The sequence below is a fragment of the Oryctolagus cuniculus genome, chromosome 2 (assembly GCF_964237555.1).
Source record: "Oryctolagus cuniculus chromosome 2, mOryCun1.1, whole genome shotgun sequence".
NCBI lineage: Eukaryota > Metazoa > Chordata > Mammalia > Lagomorpha > Leporidae > Oryctolagus > Oryctolagus cuniculus.
Genome location: NC_091433.1, coordinates 51,246,953 through 51,264,770, shown reverse-complemented (window position 1 = coordinate 51,264,770; position 17,818 = coordinate 51,246,953). Strand labels below are relative to the sequence as shown.

The following is a 17,818-nucleotide window of genomic DNA, read 5'->3' as shown; positions in this document are numbered from 1 at the left end:
CTATTGCCTCCATTTTACAGATTGGGATATTGAGGACCAGAAAGGCTATCTGAAGAAGGATATTTAGTGGAAGATTCAGAATCATAAAAGAAATCTACATCCAGTGCACGTGCTATCTCCACAAAGCTTCAGATGACACGGCCACCTTATTTAAAGGAAACACTACAACATGAAAAAGAGGTGCACAGGAGATGGGGAGAGTTCTCGCGAGCACTGATGTCCAGGATCAGAATCACACTTTCAGGCTCCATTCCTGTGCCCTCCTTCCTACAACTGCCATGTGGCTTTTGTGCCCTACTCATATACCATGGTCAGACAGGAAATCAGCCAAGCCTTAGGGCCACAGGGCAATGCTGGCTGGTGGGAGAACAGGAGTCATTCAGCAGTAAGAGGGGCACGCCAGAGCTTCCTTACTTGTTTATTGGGTGGATGCAATGATGGAGCCCGTCTAAGCTCTAGGGACAAAGTCCATGCCCAACAGAGGTTTGGACATCAGCATCCACAGAGCACCTGTCTTCCATATGAAGCCAATGGAGCTAATTGTCTAACCAGTCCCCTCTCTGGAGGTGTCCAGTGGTTTTGAAGAAAGAATGTCCTCCAGAAAGCCTGGGCTCTGCAGTCAAACACACCTGGGTAGCGTCCTGACTCTGTCATTTTCCTGATGTACGAACTGGGGCCAAGTTACTTAGCCCCCCTGAATTTCAGTTGTCCTAATCAAGAGATGGAGTTAATAACTACTTATGCCATAGAATTACTAGAGTCCAGGAAAAAATAAATGTAAAAAAGTTCCTGATCATAGCTCGGTAAAGGTTAACTACTATTATTCAAGTGAAGACCTACACGAGAAACTAAAATACAGAACCATGCTTCTATTTCCCAGCCTTGGTAACACCATCTGCAGTTTGCAAATAGGAGTGCAATGGTGCCACTCAGCTGTTTCAGACACTCTTCATTAGTAGAGGAAAGTTTTGCTTTTCCATCAGATAAATTTTTAAAGTGTGTTGGCAGGTTGTGTTGGGGGCCTTGATTCATGTCCTGGTAGATATTCACATTGGTAGTAATAACTAGCACATGTGCACTGGAAATCATACACAGTGTATTGCACACCTCACATTATGATAACCAGCAGCAAGAGCTTAAACAGGCCAGTCCTGGACTGCAAGTGCCTTGTAGCTTAAATATCAAAACCAAAAGAAAGAAAAACCCCAATTGTTTCCTGTACATTATCCTCAAGTCAGACGAGGTAATCTGGATAGGAATTCCACCCAAGAGCAGTACTTCCACTGTGGTTAGCAAACCAGACTCTTTCCTTTTTAATTTAACTCGACCTAATTAAGGATAGGGTGGAGTATTTTGCCATAACACTCTGAGATCCTTTAACAAGTCTCTTAACATTAGTGCTATTCCACAGCTTGCCAAGTTAGAACATAACAAGTAACTATTTCTTCCAGCAAAACTTAAGCTTTTGTATGTGGGCAACATTCTAAGGCTCTAAGTCTGGTTCTAAGAAGGCCCCAAGCATCCCTTTCCCTCCAGCCCCTAATACTTTGCTGTCTTCCCAAAGAATTCACTCATCAGGCAAAGACAGAGCAATCACTCTAGAGACTAATGTTTGGAAATTTCTCTCCAGGGTGTTAAGATAACAGAGACCAAGATGGGGGGGAGGGGGACAGAGTTTCTTCACATTGTTATTTGCTATCAAAGTGTGTTATTGTTTCCTGTTCCACTGTCAGAATCTGCCTGTTTCTGAAGAAGTGTGGGGAGAGTCAGCCTATTGTGTAGAAAATGGTTGCACTTGAAAGAGGCAGTGAATGGAACCGGGCTACCAAGACTACAGTCCCTGTGTTCCACATACACTTTCAGCCAGTCTATTGGTCCTAAAACTAGAAACCAGGTAGCATGTATGATCACCCTGGACTTGTCCCTAATCCAAAGGAAAGAGGGACTGGCATTGTGGCACAGGAATTAAGCTGCCGCCTGCAACACCAGCATCCTGTATGGCCACTGGATCAAATCCCAGCTGTTGTACTTCCAATCCAGCTCTCTGCTAATGCGCCTGGGAAGGCAGCATAGGATGGTCCAAGTCCTTGGGCCCCTGGACCCACACGGGAGACCCACATGGAGTTCCAGCCTCTTAGCTTCAGCCTGGCCTAGCACCAACTAGTGTGGCTATTTGGGGAGTGAGCCAGCAGACAGCTCTCACCTCTGCCTTTCAAATAATTAAATTAATCTTAAAAAAAAAAAGGCAACAAGACATGACTCATGGGAAGGGGTCAGCACAACGCCCGGTGCAATGTGCACTCCGAATGCTCACGGCGCCACCCATCACCTAACCTAGAGTGTCTGGTAGGACTGCAAGAACCACCGTGTCTCCCTTTGAGGAAGCTGGCTGTGACACTGCCCTTCAGAGGAGTCTGTAAGTGATTGCCAGCTGGGGTGAACACCGTTAGAGGGTCCCCAGATAAAGATGTCCCTAGGAGTCATCAGATTCACCCATGATTCAGCATTCAGCTTCATTCTATGGTCACACGTGCAAAGGCCTGGAGAGACCAGCTTTCTGAGCTGCAGAGACTTACAGAATCAGGGCCCAGAGAGTATATGGAAGACCTGTGTGAAAAGCCACAGCATAGGACTCAAAAGAGGGGAGCTAAATGGGTGGACAAAGCTGAAGGGACCAAAGGCAGGTTTGAACCAGACTGGGTTGGCAGGCTCTCGGAGAGCCCCAGCCACAGGCCCAGGGTATTCAGGGAGCACTTGTCGGGGATCGGAGTTTTTTGGGGCTGGTTTTTCAGTGCCAGCTTTATCACAGGCCAAAATGTAGATCTGCTGTATTTCATGAGCCTGACCCACACCGGGTAATCTAGGACAGGGTTTCTCCTGGTAAGGGCCACTGACTTATTCAAAGCCTCCTCAGATGCTTCTTTCCAGGAAGGTCCCAAGGACAACCCAGGCTTAATCAATCTGTTTTGGAGCCAGGGCCCCAGAATCTGTATGTCTGACAAGCATCTAGCCATTGATTGGCCATGGGATCTTTAGGAATTCCAAGGTCTTAAAACTACTGAAATGTGGTGGAGTACAAGGAATCTGAAGACAGGAAATGCGACTTCTTTGCTGTGAGACTGTGGGAGCTACTTTACCTCAGTGAGCCTTACTTTCTTCATCAATGAAACTGGAATAATGTATTTCTTTACATGAGTTGCATATGCTAATGGAGATAAAAATGGTTTATAAATGTAAATGTTTGTAATTATCACATTTTTGGGCCAAAGCAGAATCTTACAGACTTCCACCACCATAACCAAGACAGATCTGGGTATGGTTTGAGATACTTTAGCTACAGATATTAAGAGGGCTCTCTAAAGGGGAGGAGTTGGCCTTGCAGTTAAGACGACCACATCCCATATCAGAGAGAAGGGTTCAAGTGCAGCCTCTGCTCCTGATTCTCGCTTCCTGCTCATGCCATCTGGGAGGGAACAGGCCTGGGATCAAGTAGTTGGATTTTTGCCATCCACATGGGAAACCTGGATTGAGTTTTCAGCTCTTGGCTGTGACCCACAGCCCTGGCTATTGAAGGTACGTGGGGAATTAGCCAGGAGATAGGAGCTCTCTCTGTGTCTCTATCTTTCTACTAGATAGATAGATAGATAGATCAAGTGTTTTTTTTTTTGTTTTTTTTTTGTTTTTTTTTTTAAAAAAAAGAACATGACTCCCTGGAGATCTCTTACTTTATGCAGAACTTTTAACCCCGTATGATGGTCAGTTGAGAGCCTTGTGTTCGAAGATGGACTGCTTGCTTTTTAAATCCTGGAGCCATGAGGGAGAAGTGCTTTGAGGGACCAAAAAGTCTCCAGGGTCTGCTTTCCAGATTGGTGATTTCCAGGGGCTATAAATGTGCTAAGCTTCTTGGGACAGTAGCTAGGGCTAATAATTAAGAAGTGGAAGAATAGGATTAGGTTCCCAAATGAGTTGATCAATTGGAGAAGCTGTCTGGAGTAAAAGGAAAGAAACAGCTGAACAGGAAAAGTTGTGAATGATACAGAGAGGAAATGATCGTTACCACAAACACAGACTAAGCAATGTCCAGCCAAATGAGAATAATGAGCTGAAAATGAGCCAAGGAGGGCCAGCTATCACTTAAAATGTGAGTGTGAAAGTTGGCTGCACGAACTGAGGCCCAGTTTGAAGAAAGTGTGAGGTCATCGTCACTTTATCATACCTTTATGAGACTTTGTCCCGTTCTGGACTTCACAGTTTGAGAGGCACAGAGTACTTGGACATAATTCAACAGATAGAAATAAAGATGATGAAATTGTTGGAGAACAAGAACTATGGGGGGAAAAAACAAAACAAAACAAAAAAGATCTGGTATTATTTAACCTTAGGAAAACCAAGGAAAGGGGCTTAACTCTTCCAATTCATGAATTAGGGTTGAGAGTGACCAGTTGTTCTTTGTATTCTTGAAATAGGCTTAAGCTCAGCAGAAGCGATGGATGGTGAGTTAAAAAAGCAATCAATCAAAGTCCCCAACATTTCCCGTGATGAGTTAAGAGTCTGAGCAGGCTCTTGTGCCAAGGGAAAGATTCCTTTCTAAGGGCAGACAGAGCCACCCCAGTTGGGAAGATGACCACGTGATAAGATGCTGGATGTAAAGGACAAAATGCAGGTTTAGAGCACTTTGAAAACAATACAGACTAACTTGGAAGCAGCCCCAGCTCTGGCTCAGAACTGTGATTTGGGTTGGACAATTAACTTCTCTAGACTCAGTTTCCTTGTCTGTAAATAAAGGTTATCGCCCAGATGGCTGGCGCTGCGGCTCACTTGGCTAATCCTCTGCCTGCGGCACCGGCACCCAGGGTTCTAGACCCAGTTGGGGTGCCGGATTCTGTCCCTGTTGCTCCTCTTCCAGTCCAGCTCTCTGCTGTGGCCCGGGAAGGCAGTGGAGGATGGCCCAAGTGCTTGGGCCCTGTACCCGCATGGGAGACCAGGAGGAAGCACCTGTCTCCTGGCTTTGGATCAGCATAGGGTGCTGGCTGTAGCAGCCATTTGGGGGATGAACCAACGGAAGGAAGATCTTTCTCTCTATCTCTCTCTCTTACTGTCTAACTCTGCCTGTCCAAAAAAAAAAAAAAAAAAAAAAAGTTATTGCCTAGATAACTTTCACAATTCTGAAGTTCATATTCTACAGTGTTCAAGAATAACATGGTGGCTGTATGTACCACACTGATATTTCATCCCAGTGAAGGTAAAACAGTTAATGTGCTGGTGCGGGAGTGGGGGAGTGAGGATGTACCTTCAATCCCCAAATGGGACGGCATAACATCCCCCATGACAGTCTGACATCACAGAGTGAGCTAAGCAGGGGAGCTACAAAGTCCCTATGGGGGAATATCTGGCTCTGAGAAAAAGATGGAAAAGAGGATGAGAGGATGCGGGAGATTTCTAAGAGGAGGGATTGATGCCTGGAGTGGGAGGGAGGGGGGAAGGTGCCGCAGCCACGCAGGAACAAGGACAAGAAAAGGAGAGGAGGCTGTGGTGTGCGCATCAGAATACGCCGATTGCTATGGTCTGAATGTTGGTGTTCCTGCAGAATCCATATGTCAAAATCCTAATCTCAAGGTGGTGGTCAAGTGGGACCTTTTCAGTCATTGAGGGTGGGGCACTCATGAACTTGACTCGTGCACTTATTTTTTTAAAAAGGCCAAAAAGAGCTCATTAGCCCTTCCCCCATGTGATGACACAGCCCAGAAGGCACCATTTATGAAGGAGGAAGTGAGCCTTCACCGAACACCAAGTCACCCAGTGCCTTCATCTTGCACTTGTCAGCTCCAGAACACAATGCAATATTTCCAGTGTTTGTAAGCCATCCAGTCCATAGTATTTTTTTTTTTTTTTTTTGCTATAGTGTACGAATGGACTAAGACACTAAGACCTAAAGCCTTAAGTAAGGGACTATACAAAGCCCTCGAACCGAGTCTAGGCTCAAAACAGCAGAGGAGTCCACTCAAAGGATCACCAGCCGACCAAATGCAACTTGAATCCAAGAAGACAGGGGCTGCACTCGGGTAGAAAGAGGCTCCACTTCTTCAGAGACCGCAGGGTCTGAGAACAGAGGCTTTGGAGTAAGGCCGACTCGGTTCCCAGTTTAGTCACGTGAACCTGGGCAAGACGCTTATCCTTTTTGGGACAGAGTTGCCTGATAATAAAATAGGGATACCACGTTTATTTTAGAATACTTCCAAGGATTAATGGCCATTATGTGCTGGACACCTAGTAAGCCTGGGAAAACTCCCGATTCGGATTCCAGCCTGGGAACGGAATTAGGTGGGGGGGGATAAAGGAAAGGCTGGTGACTTCATGGTGTATTGAAAAGGCCTGACCTGGCCCACCACCACTTATGATGTCAACTGACTTCTACACAGAGCAGTCACTTATGTCCCCCATTTGATCTTTAGGCATGGTCGGCTTTGAAATGGGTGTTGTTGGCCCATTTTCCTGATTAAAAAAATGAGGCTGGGAGTAGACACTGCTTTGTCCAAGTTCAATCACTAAGTCACACACTGCATTATGGTAGTTACTCAAGCTTCTGGCTCCAAAGTCCTTCCCTTTTTCTTAGCATTTACTTCACGGGAGTGAAAGAAGAACACAGGAGACTGATTAATGTTTTAAAACTATAACCAAGAGAGCTGAGTAACTTGAGATTAAACTTGCCTTTTATCTGATTGCTGGTAGTTATCCTAGAAAGCACACTAGATGTTAACTAGTGCTTTATCCTGTTGAGCCTGCTCTCCCTTCTTGGAGAAAGCCCGGAGCAGGGCTCTGAATCCACCCTTGCCCCCATGTGCAGGGTGAACCCCTACTGTCACGGCCATGGTGCCACCAATCATTCCAACATGAGCAAAGCAAGAAGTAGCTTAGCGTAGCTTTCAGTTGGTCACACCTACTGAATTCAGAGGAGTTCTGCGGTGTGTCTTTAAACAGGAACACTACCATTGACTTGCAGTCACCCCTCTGGCCAGGAGTGCTTAACACGCTGAAAGATCACTTCTGAGTCACTTGGCTCTCTTCCCTTCTCAGCAGAGTAACCATCTCAGAGCTCACTGGTAGAATCCCTCCCCAGCCAGCAGAGCGTGCCTGTGACTCTCCTTGTCTACTTTAGACACCGTCACAGGACCAGGCATGCACTTCTAGGGCGGCAAGGCGCCCTGCTTGCAGGCCCCGGAGCACAGATCTCCCCGGTGAGCAGTGCCATCCTGGCGCCTCCTTTCATTCTTGCCTCAGACAGCTCTCAGACACGCTCTGAGGCCTGCTCTGCTCAAGGATCGGGAGAAAAGGGCTTTCATTTTCTTTTCTAAATAGTTGAGATAGAGTCCTGCTGGAAGCACGGAATATGACTAAGTGATTTCTTAAAGTCCCTTCCAGCCGGTGATTCATCAGACGCAGAATTTGAAGTTGGAAGGGACCGTAACACTCAGGGCCAAATGTCTCATTTTCGCAAACGAGGAGAGCGAGGGCTGTAGAGGTTAAGAGTTGTGGGAGCTGCCTGCTACAGTGGAAAGGATATGGGATTTAAAGCTTGATGTTCTGAGTTTGAGGCCAAACTTTAGTGCTCACATGCTGTGTGACCTTGGGCAAGTCATTAATCTCCAGAGCCCGAGTTTCCATCCTTATAAAATGGAAATAGCATTACCTATTCTGCCTGCCTCCCAGCATTGTCTTGAGACTCCTGGGACACCCTATTTATAAAATTCCCTACAAAATGCTATATGGTGCTTTATCGATGTGTTGCAAGATTAAGCAACTTATCCAAGGTCACACAATGGCAAACCCAGGAACTTGAAGACCAGTGTCATTTGGTTTCCATCACACAAGATTGCCTTGACATTTTTCCAGTTCTATGGTTATAAGATTTTCTCATAAGCCACCACACTAATTTGATCACCACATGCTTTCCTTTAAACCCTTAGCTATACATAGACTCACACTGTGGGAGTCCAGACTGGCTCAGATGGATCATAGGCAAGTATGAAGACTCGCTGGAGATACCTCAAGCAGCCTCCCATTACATCATAATCACAGCCTTCAGACCCCAGGCTAATAGCTGCCAAAGACTAGCCTTTCCATGTAGCTTCCCCTCTCAGTTTCATAACACCAACTTGGACATCAGTGTTGGCTATTCAACAGCTTTTAATGGATGAGACTATAGCACGTGCTCTGAGAATTGAAATAGGATGAGCATGAGCCACAGAGTGAAGTAATAATAGATATTTTAAGTTGATGCTGGACAGAGATTTGGGAACTTGTTTGGTGGTAATAGGTGGTTTATGGTGCCAGCTTGTGGTAACCCATAGAGGAGAGGGAGGAGACGGCAGCTAAGTCTCACGAATGAAGTGTGGGCCCAAGGGTCTTGTGTTCCCATGGACCACTAATGAGAAGGGGCCGTGTCTCTGAGCCCTTTCATCATTTCTCATGTGCTGGAAAAGATAGACTATGTTTCATTTGGCTCCAGTATTAATCACAGGGTGTACTAAGTCCTCAGGAGGTTGACCAAACTCAACCCTCCCACTCAGCAGGAGACATGCACTCACTGCCCAGTCGGATATTCCGTGACCCCCTGGTTCCAAGGGGTGGACTGGCACTTGCTTCTTTCCCATTGCCCCCAACCCCAGCTTGCCATGGGAGATCTTTCTTTCAGTTACTGAACAGAGTAGGGTCTCTTCTCCAGCAATGCTCTTGGGTCTTTGAAGAGCACAACAGATAAATCCCACCTTTCCTTGTATTCCTGAGCATGAAGAGTTTTTGCAGAGTTTCAGAAATAACGGGGAGGTCAAGCTGATCAAAAAGAGAGCACAGCTCTTTGCTCTATGCAGTAAAATTGAATAAAAGAGCAGGGGGAGCCCTGTGAGCCAGTGCAGCCAATGATTTCCAAGTTAAAAAAAAGTTCAAGTTGGAGCCATGTGGTCTCAATAAAGTAGTAAAATATATTTTCTTTACCCTACACTTCATGTGCCCATAACCTTCCTTTTAAATCATCTCGAACCAGCCCCAAATCACTCTGACCGCAAATCATTTGGTGGCTTTGGTCTCCAGGCAATGGAATGTGCTGGAGTAGACGGGGAGTCGCTACCAAGTGCGCTCCGAGGGAGCTTCCACTCCCTTCGCTCAGGCACACAGACCCCAGCAAAGCCTTGGAGAGGTTCGGGCGCTGAGATAGCACATGACATCATAACTCAATCATTCAGGAAAAAACTGCTAGGGCTGCAGAATCGCACAACATGCCACAAACCACAGTGGGCAGATAAAGCCGAAGAACAGCTTTCCTTACGAAAACATTCACAAATACCACAGGCAGCTGGCAGAGACACATTTAATTACATTTACAGAAACCCATTGTATCCATCAGCCCCACCATCTTTGGAAGTGACCACCAAATGGGAAGGTCACTGGAGCCTGCCTGTGAAATGGAAAAGCCAGGAGAGCCTGAAGCCTGTGTCACTGCATTTCATAGTGCACGTTACCATTAGATTTGACCCAGCTGTGAAATCACTTGATAGGCTCCGAAAGGATTTCCAAGTGAACTAGCCCTCAATAGGAACCTACCTTTAAATTGATGGTGGGACGCCAAGTGCAGCCCAAGGTGCGAGGGATCAATTATTCAATTCATGATTAATGTAAGAGACACTCAGCTTGTCCTGAGCATAAACAAATCTCTCGCGACTGCCATCTGCCATCACATCAGAGGACCCCGTCTTGTATTTTGCAAGTGCCACTAGAGCTTTTGTTTATTTTTTCAAAGAAACTGTTCAAAGAGTTAAGTATGCAGACTTTAAAGGGGTGGTAAGTGTACTGGGTGTGCCTCAGGCACCTCAGTTCAACATGTATTGGCAAAGTACGATTAAAGCTCGAGGGAATAAAAATCAACCAAGTAAAAATACTCTTTTAAAGGGCACTTAGCATCATCTTATGACAGTTGCTAAGTGGGAGTTTTAAGGAAGACTGCAGAACTTTCTATGGGATGAGAAGGTTATGCTTAAAAGTTTCGATGTACTCCTTCATTTCAGCCCTGAGCATGATCACTGATGCTAGCCTGTGATTTCACCTAAGAGAAAGAAGACTTTCTGTAGCAAAAAGAAAAAAAGACACAGCAAAACCACACAACAAACAGACGAAACCACTGTAGTGATCAAAGTACACCGTATGCCTTCCCTAGAGGAACAATGAGGAATTGCATAGGATCCCTAGACATGAACATCTAGCAGCGGAGTCTTTTCAGAAATGCGTTACTTTATAGCCTGTAAGGTATCTGGCGGCAATCTTTTTCATCAGACACCGAAAGGTGACTTTCCATTTCAGATGCAGGTAGGGGAAGTTCAAATGCATGCTCATGCAACCTCTAAAACAGTGGGAAGGGGAAAATGCAAGACTCTCTGGTTACTGAAAATAACCTGGTTGCCATTAAGCGCACAATTATAAGCTAGCACTTGCTTTTCCAAATTGCTGGGTTCAGCAGAGATTTCCCATGGATTTATCAGCAACAGAAATAAACAAGCATTCCACTGAGCTCCACTTGGAAGTGAAAGAAGGGATATTGAAAGTCTTTTCATCATGTGCACAGAAATTCAACTGAACCTACGAAGATGTGAAACTACATTCCAGTACCCTGATGATTTTCTTAGTCATCAGACAGTGGAAAAACCTGGACTTCGGAAAGGACAGCCCCCTTCTCAAAGGGTCCTTGCCATAGTCACATCTCCCCCCTCTTTCATCCACAGCCTCCTTGCCAGTGATGGCAGAGGTGACTTCAGAATCCCGGAGGTGCTCAGGGTCCCTGTGGTGTCAGCAGATTGGGGGAAATCTGCCTTTAAAAGTCACGCTGGTTTCTTTTGGATTAGCTCATTTCAAGAGGTTTCCCAGACCGAACATCGCTAAAACAAGCGACAGCGCTGCTTTTCATAAAAACTAATGGGCACTGTCAGCTCCACGGAGTAGTCTTTCCATGGTAGACGAGTCATCAGGAATGCATTCTTCCCTATTGTGCTCTGCTGGCCACTTGTTCCCCGAAAGAGGACCACAGCCAACCACAGGGACCTCATCCAAAGGGCTTGGAGAACTAGAGAACCGGGAAAGGAGCGATTTTGTTAGACAAAGGGCTGCCATCCAGTGAAACCCCGGAAAACAAACAAACGTACATTCAGGTCATTGAAGAGCCACAGGTGTGAAAGCCACTAGATCTCGAATGGGAACCCCCACCCCCCCCCAAAAAAAAAAAACCATCCCAGGAGACCAAGTGTTTCCAGCTAGACTTCATTCAGCAGCTGAACGGCTCTGAGGCTGTCAGCAACTGACGGCGTTGTCAAAGGTTCCTCCTGTTTCAACCAGGGATGCAGCAGAAAGAATACAAACACACCGAGTGTGAAACTGCTCCAGGCGGAGAGAAGAGGGAAAGCGAAGTTTCTCTCAAAGTATCCGCTCCGCACGGGAAGGGGGCGGGGGTGATCGCACGCCTTCCTCCCCTCCCCCATCCCAACTCCAACAACAGAAAAGTCCCGCGGAGCAGGACCTTCCATCCCGGGCCCCAGGAGTGGGTCCCAAGAAAGGATCTGATCGGGAGAATGGTCAACAACCCCAGGCGCACGCTTCTCCCGAGGACCTGCCGCCGGGCTCCCATGCACCCCTGCATGCTTTGAGACAGACACTTACCAGATGGGGCAGATCGCACCCTGGGCTCCCAAACACGGTCTGCTCGGGTCCTACAGATCTCGCCGATGGCCTCGGCTTGCAACCCGAAGGCTGAGAATGCAGTCCAGTTTGCAGAATATGGCGGAGAAAATTAACGGGCAGCCGCGTTGCCAAAAAGGCCGGCACCTCGCAGCCTGCGCGGAAGACGTCTCGAGTGGCGCCGGCTCGCAGGCAGCCGCCTGGCGGCGAGGCAGCGGCGAGCGCGGCGGGTGCGGGCGGCCCGACTGCAGCGAGCCGAGTGCGCTGCGTCCCGCCGGGGGCGCGTGTGCGCGCCGCCACAGACCGGGCTGCGGGGAGGGGAGAGGGTGTGTCCTGGGGAGGAATGCGGTCGAGGTCCACAAATAGCTCCCCTCGCCCCCTGTGCTGATCGCTTTACTTTGCCCGCGGTGGCGGGGAGGCGGGCTTGCAGTCACCCACGGCGGAGGTAAGGAGCGAGTTCCATTCTCAGGGCGCGCCCTTTCCTAAAGCCCTCTGTTCCTCCAGCGCTCAAGACACCTTGGCGGGAAGTGCAGGCGACAGCCAATAGTGAGGTGGTGTTGGCTATCAAAGCAATCACGTCCTTCCTCATCCTCCTTCTAGACTATTCCACGAGGGCCAGCTTTCATTGATCCTCTCCATCTGTGCTCTCTCTGGTTGAGCTAAATGGCTCCCCTGACGGTGCCTGACCGCTACCCTATAAATTAATTACCACATTACACCCGAAGCCCCTGGGAAGAGGAATGCCAGAGTAAATCTGGCCTTTGTTCTTTTCCGTGTTGAACAAGTCTGCCATTCATCAAGTCCTTCCACTAACACCCAGGGAATGCAGGCCCCAGGTTGCAAGTCCTGGAGAGAGGAGCACGCGCACGCCTCTGGTCGTCCCACAACCTTTCTCTGCAGCCTCATGTCCGAGTGCTCGCCAACCGCACCGACACCACGGAGACACACCACGCGCCGCGGCGCCCACAGGCACGCGGTGCTCCCTGTTTAAAACCTGAGCTCGCTACTCCCACCTTTCAGTCTCAGAATGGCTTCTCCCTGGCCCCTCCAAGAAACCAAAATCCAAGTTTGTATTCAGAGGTGTAAAGGAGAAACTCATATAAGATCCATGAAGCTATCAATTTTCATGGAGCGTGGGAAATGTCAGGGCAGATCCCTGAAGTCAACTAGGAACCATGTTAGAAAGAGCGTTCCAGAGATAGAATCATTCGGAGAGGTCTGAAACAGCGCAAAAGGTATTTGTGACGTGAAAATAAAATGTAAAACAAACAAAAAAAAGATACATGCTGAACTCTTAAGATTTATTTATTTGAAAGGCAGAGTTGCAGAGAAAGAAGGAGACAGAGAGAGCGAGGTTCTATTTGCTGCTGGCATTTGGGCCAACTTCTACTTCGCTCCCTCCCAGGCACATTAGCAGGGAGCTGGATTGGAAACAGAGCAGCCAGGACTTGAATTGGTGCTTGGACATGCGATCCAGCATAGCAGGCCCTGGTTAACTGGCTGTGCCACAACACTGGTCCCTAGTGTGTATCTTTAACTAGTATTTGTTATCCCGGGGAAGTGATGGGTCATAAAACATCGCATTTTTCTCCCTTATTAAACTCTCCCCTTCCTTTGGGAATCAATGTAAAGTTAATAAAAATGAGATTGTTTTTCAAACTGAAAATATTCTGGGTTTGGCAGGTGCCGTCTCTCCTTGTACGTCGTTAGACCCTTTTATGTTGCTTTTCCTCTGCACTTCAGCTGTAGAGTTTTACTAGGGCTGTTAAATAACAGAGGCAAATGCTGTTGTTCATCTGAAAGCCATCACAGGAAAGCAGGGTGGTCTCCTGGGGTGGGTCTCACTAAGATACTTTCCAATTCCTTGCCATCTTTCTGTTCTCCAGAAAGGGCTGTTAGAACAATCTTTCTTGCGAACGAGGAGAGACAGTTTATTGATTACACACCCAGACAAAAGCAGAAGGAGAAATTAAAGGTGGGGTGGAGTCCTGTGTGTGATCACCATGAAGGCAGAAGCTGAGCAGCCCCTCCACAACTACCGCTAACCCTGTGAGTGTTTCAGAAGGCTGAGGCTTAGTGAAAACATTGAACGTGCTGAAATGTCTTAATTAAGATGACATTGTGTTTAGCGGTCCTGTCTGCTGGTGGAGATGAGGAGAAAGGACAAATGAAGGTTTTGCTCTCCTGCATCCTGTACACTACCTTCTGGGTTACAACGATTGATGGTGCCAAATGTTACTGGAAACTGCCTCTTGTTGCTAAGCTCTGCCCACTTGGTTGTGTCCCGGATGAGAACTGACCCACCACTGGAGTCTCTTGGGTCAAGAAAGGGAGTGGAGATAGTGTTCCTCAATGTGTGAACAATGCAGCCCCCAGGAGAAGTGGGGGTTTTGTTGAAAACTTCGTTGCAAGCATGATAAAAGCACCCTCTATTGGAGTGCCAGTTTGAGAACTGATTGCTCTGCCTCCTATCCGGTTTCTTGCTAATCCACCTGGGAAGGCAGCAGAAGATGGCCCAAGTATTTTAGCCTTTGCACCCATGTGAGATGGATCTCCAGACTCTTGGCTTCCACCTGGCCCAGACCCGGCTAATGGACGCAATGGAGAGTGAGGCAGCAGATGTAAGATCTCTCTCTCTCTCCCTCTCCCTAATTCTGCCTTTCAAATAAATATTTTAAAAAGTGTCTGGGGGGCTGGCACTGTGGCTCACTTGGTTAATCCTCCACCTGCAGCACCAGCATCCCATATGGGCACTGGGTTCTAGTCCTGGTTGCCCCTCTTCCAGTCCAGCTCTCTGCTGTGGCCTGGGAAGGCAGTGGAAGATGGCTCGGGTACTTGGGCCCCTGCACCCACATGGGAGACCAGGAGGAAGCACCTGGCTCCTGGTTTCGGATTGGCATAGCTTTGGCAATGGCGGCCATTTGGGGAGTGAACCAATGGAAGGAAGACCTTTCTCTCTGTCTCTCTCTCTAACTCTACCTGTCAAATATATATTTTAAAAAAGTGTCTGGCCCCTGCCACCTATAATGAAGACCTGGATAGAATTTCTGGCTCCTGGCTTCAGCTTGGCCCTGCCCAGGATGTTGTGGCTATTTGGGGAGTGAACTAGGGGATGATAGATATCTCTCTTTTGGTTGCTCTGCCTTTCCAGGAAATAAATAAATAATCTTGAACAAAAAAAAATGCAAACTGACAGTGCCCTACTCAGAACTGTTGAAGTAGAATCTCATTATGGGAGCCATGAAAATGGTGTTTTTAACTAATTAATTATATTTATCTGAAAGGCAGAAAGAGATCTCCCATCTGTGGTGCACTCCTTAAATGCCTAACTGTAGGGCTGAGCCAGGCTGAGGCCAGGAATCAAGAACTCAGCGTAGGTCTCCCAGGCAGGTTTCTGAGATCCAACTACTTGAGACAGCTGCTGCTTCCCAGGATGCATATTAGCAGGAGGCTGGAATTGGGAGCAAAGTGTGGGCCCAAACCCAGGCTCACTCCTATGGAATGTGTGTATTCCAAGTGATGCTTTAGCCACAATGCCAAACACCTGCCCCAGGTTTTTCAATTTAATGCTCTGAATAAATAATATATTCATATGACTTTAAATGAAACAACATTCACTATGGCCTCCTTTATTTTTAAAGACTTATTTTATTTGAAAGTTGGGGATATATAGAGAGAAGGAGAAAGACACAGAGAAAGATCTTCCATCTGCTTGTTTACTCTGCAAATGGACACAACAGCCAGAGGTGGGCCAGACCAAAGCTAGGAGCCAGGAGTTTTATCTGTGTCTCCCATGTGGGTGCAGCGGCCCGAGCACTTGAACCATCTCCCATTACCTTTCCAGGCCATTAGCAGAGAGCTGGGTCAGAAGTGGAGCAGCCAAGAATTGAATAGGCACCCATACGGGATGCTGGCACTACCAATGGTGGCTTAACCTGCTGCACCACAGCACCAGCCCCTATGGTCTCCTTTCTACCAGGGGTCCCCATAGACCCAATCTGCACATCTCCCCATATGTATTTTATATCGCTGACATTAGTTTTCTCTATAGACTTGCAGATTTCTTCGTACAAATATGAATTTTTCTTAATTTCACAGAAATCCTATGTGTGGAACAGATACTGGCCTTTATCTTGTTCCTTCACTTAAATGTACATGAATGTTCTTTCCATAGCACAGTTGATTTTTCATTCATTTGGAAAAAATATTTGTTGAGCATATGTCTGCTCAAGGTTGAGCCCTGGTGCATGTGCACTTGCGTAGCAGCAGACAGACTGATGGAAGTTTTCTGCCTTTGACATGTCTATGGGGTGGGGCAGATAAGACAGACAACATACATAATAAATAATTAATTGTATATTGTGTTAAAACAAAAAGAGAGTAATGGAAAAATGGAGCATGTTAACAGGAATGGGGAATGTTAGGTGCAGGATTATAATTTAAAACAGAGTGGCTGCTTTGAGAAAGTGACATATGAGCAGTCTGGATAGTGGTGAGGAAATGAGCTGTGGGGTTATCTAAGGAATATGGCAAGCCGGGTAAAGGAGAGAGCTGGTGCAAATGCCCTGAGGTGGCAGTCTAACCAGTGTACTGGAGAAATGTCGAAGAAGTCAATGTGGTTAGGCAGAGAAAGTGAGGTAGAATGTTTATAAGAATGCAACAGGAGAAGCAGATCATGTATGGTGTAAGCATTTAGCTTGTACTCTGACAGCCGCGGATGGCAGTTGGAGCCGTCTTGAAGAGACGAGAGACATGATGCAACTGAGATCTACCAGTGCATAGAAAACCGGCTCATGTTTAATGTTGCATAGCATTGTCCTGGACAAATGCACCACAATTTATTTAATCAGGATCCTACCGATAGATGTTTGAGTTGTTTCCAAAGTTCTGCTATTAAACAATGTTACAAACATCCACACATGACATGTTACACTTGTGCAAGTGTATCTACGGTATGAATTCCCACCAGTGGGATTACTAGATTTTGCATTTCTAATTTTGATGGATACAGCCAAATCGCCCTTCAAAAGCTGAACCAATTTACACTCCCGCTAGCACGGTTCAGTAGTGCTTTGTTCCCCATGGGTTTGCCCAGAGAGTGCGCAATCAGCTCCTGGACATGTGCCAATCTGATAGGTGAGAAGTGATGTCTCAAGATAGTTTGACTTGCATTTCTCTGATTTTGAGTGAGGTTGAGCAACTTTTTCATGTGTTAAAGAGCCAAGTCTACGTCCTTTGTTGTGGTCTCTCTGCTTTTATACTTTTCCCATATTCTGTTGGGATCTTGGTCCTTTTCTTTACAGATTTCTTGAAACTCCACACATGGTAAGGAGATTAGCCCTTTTTATTATGAGTTCCACATTTTCTCATTTTGCCATTAGTCTTTTGACTTGGGCTTATGGTATCTTTTGACAGACAAAAGTTTGATTCTTGTGGTTGGTTTTCTCGATTTTCTGATGAGTCACAGTTAAAGACCTTTCCTATTCTATATAGTCTGAAGATTTTATTTTTCCAACATTAAAATTTTTGACCCACTTTTCTTTTATTTTGGCTTAGTTTGCAAGGTAGTAAGATATGCGTCCTGCTTTATTTGTTCTAATTAATGATCTCATTGCTCACTATCACTTTTTTTAAAAAAAAATAATTTTAGAAAGATGGTTGAAGTATCTGGGCCTCTGCCACCCACCTGGGACACCTAGATGGGGATTCTGGCTCTTGGCTTTGGCCTGGTCCAACCCTACCTATTACAGCCATTTGGGGAGTGGACCAACAGATGGAAGATCTCTTTATCTGTCACTCTGCTTTCTAATAAATAAAATGATTCTTCTAAACTAACAACTTTAAAAAATTTTACTTGTGGGAAAACACATGACAAACTTCACCATCTCAACAATTTTTAACTATAGTCATAAACATACTCATGTACAATAGATTTCCAGAACTTTTTCATCTTGCAAAACTGAACTGCTATACCAGTTGAAAAATTGCCTTCACACAAGGCTCCCACCTTCTAGCTACTGGTAACCACCATTCTACTCTGTGTTTCCATGGACTTGACAGCATTACATGACTCATAGAAATGAAATCACAGTTTCTGGGGTTT

At 46.4% G+C, this 17,818-nt stretch overlaps 1 protein-coding gene across 5 annotated transcripts in view; it reads right to left on the bottom strand.

The window, feature by feature from the left end:
• PALLD (palladin, cytoskeletal associated protein) overlaps positions 1 to 17,818 on the bottom strand; it is a 455,211-nt gene that overhangs the window by 293,108 nt on the left and 144,285 nt on the right. Inside the window, exon 1 of one of the 5 annotated variants that reach the window (XM_051842558.2) lies at positions 11,698 to 11,932. The exons of the other annotated variants lie outside the window; for them this stretch is intronic. The gene's annotated coding sequence lies outside the window, so the exon portion shown is untranslated. Of the gene's footprint in view, positions 1 to 11,697; positions 11,933 to 17,818 lie in introns of those variants that run through there. 5 annotated transcript variants of the gene reach the window in all.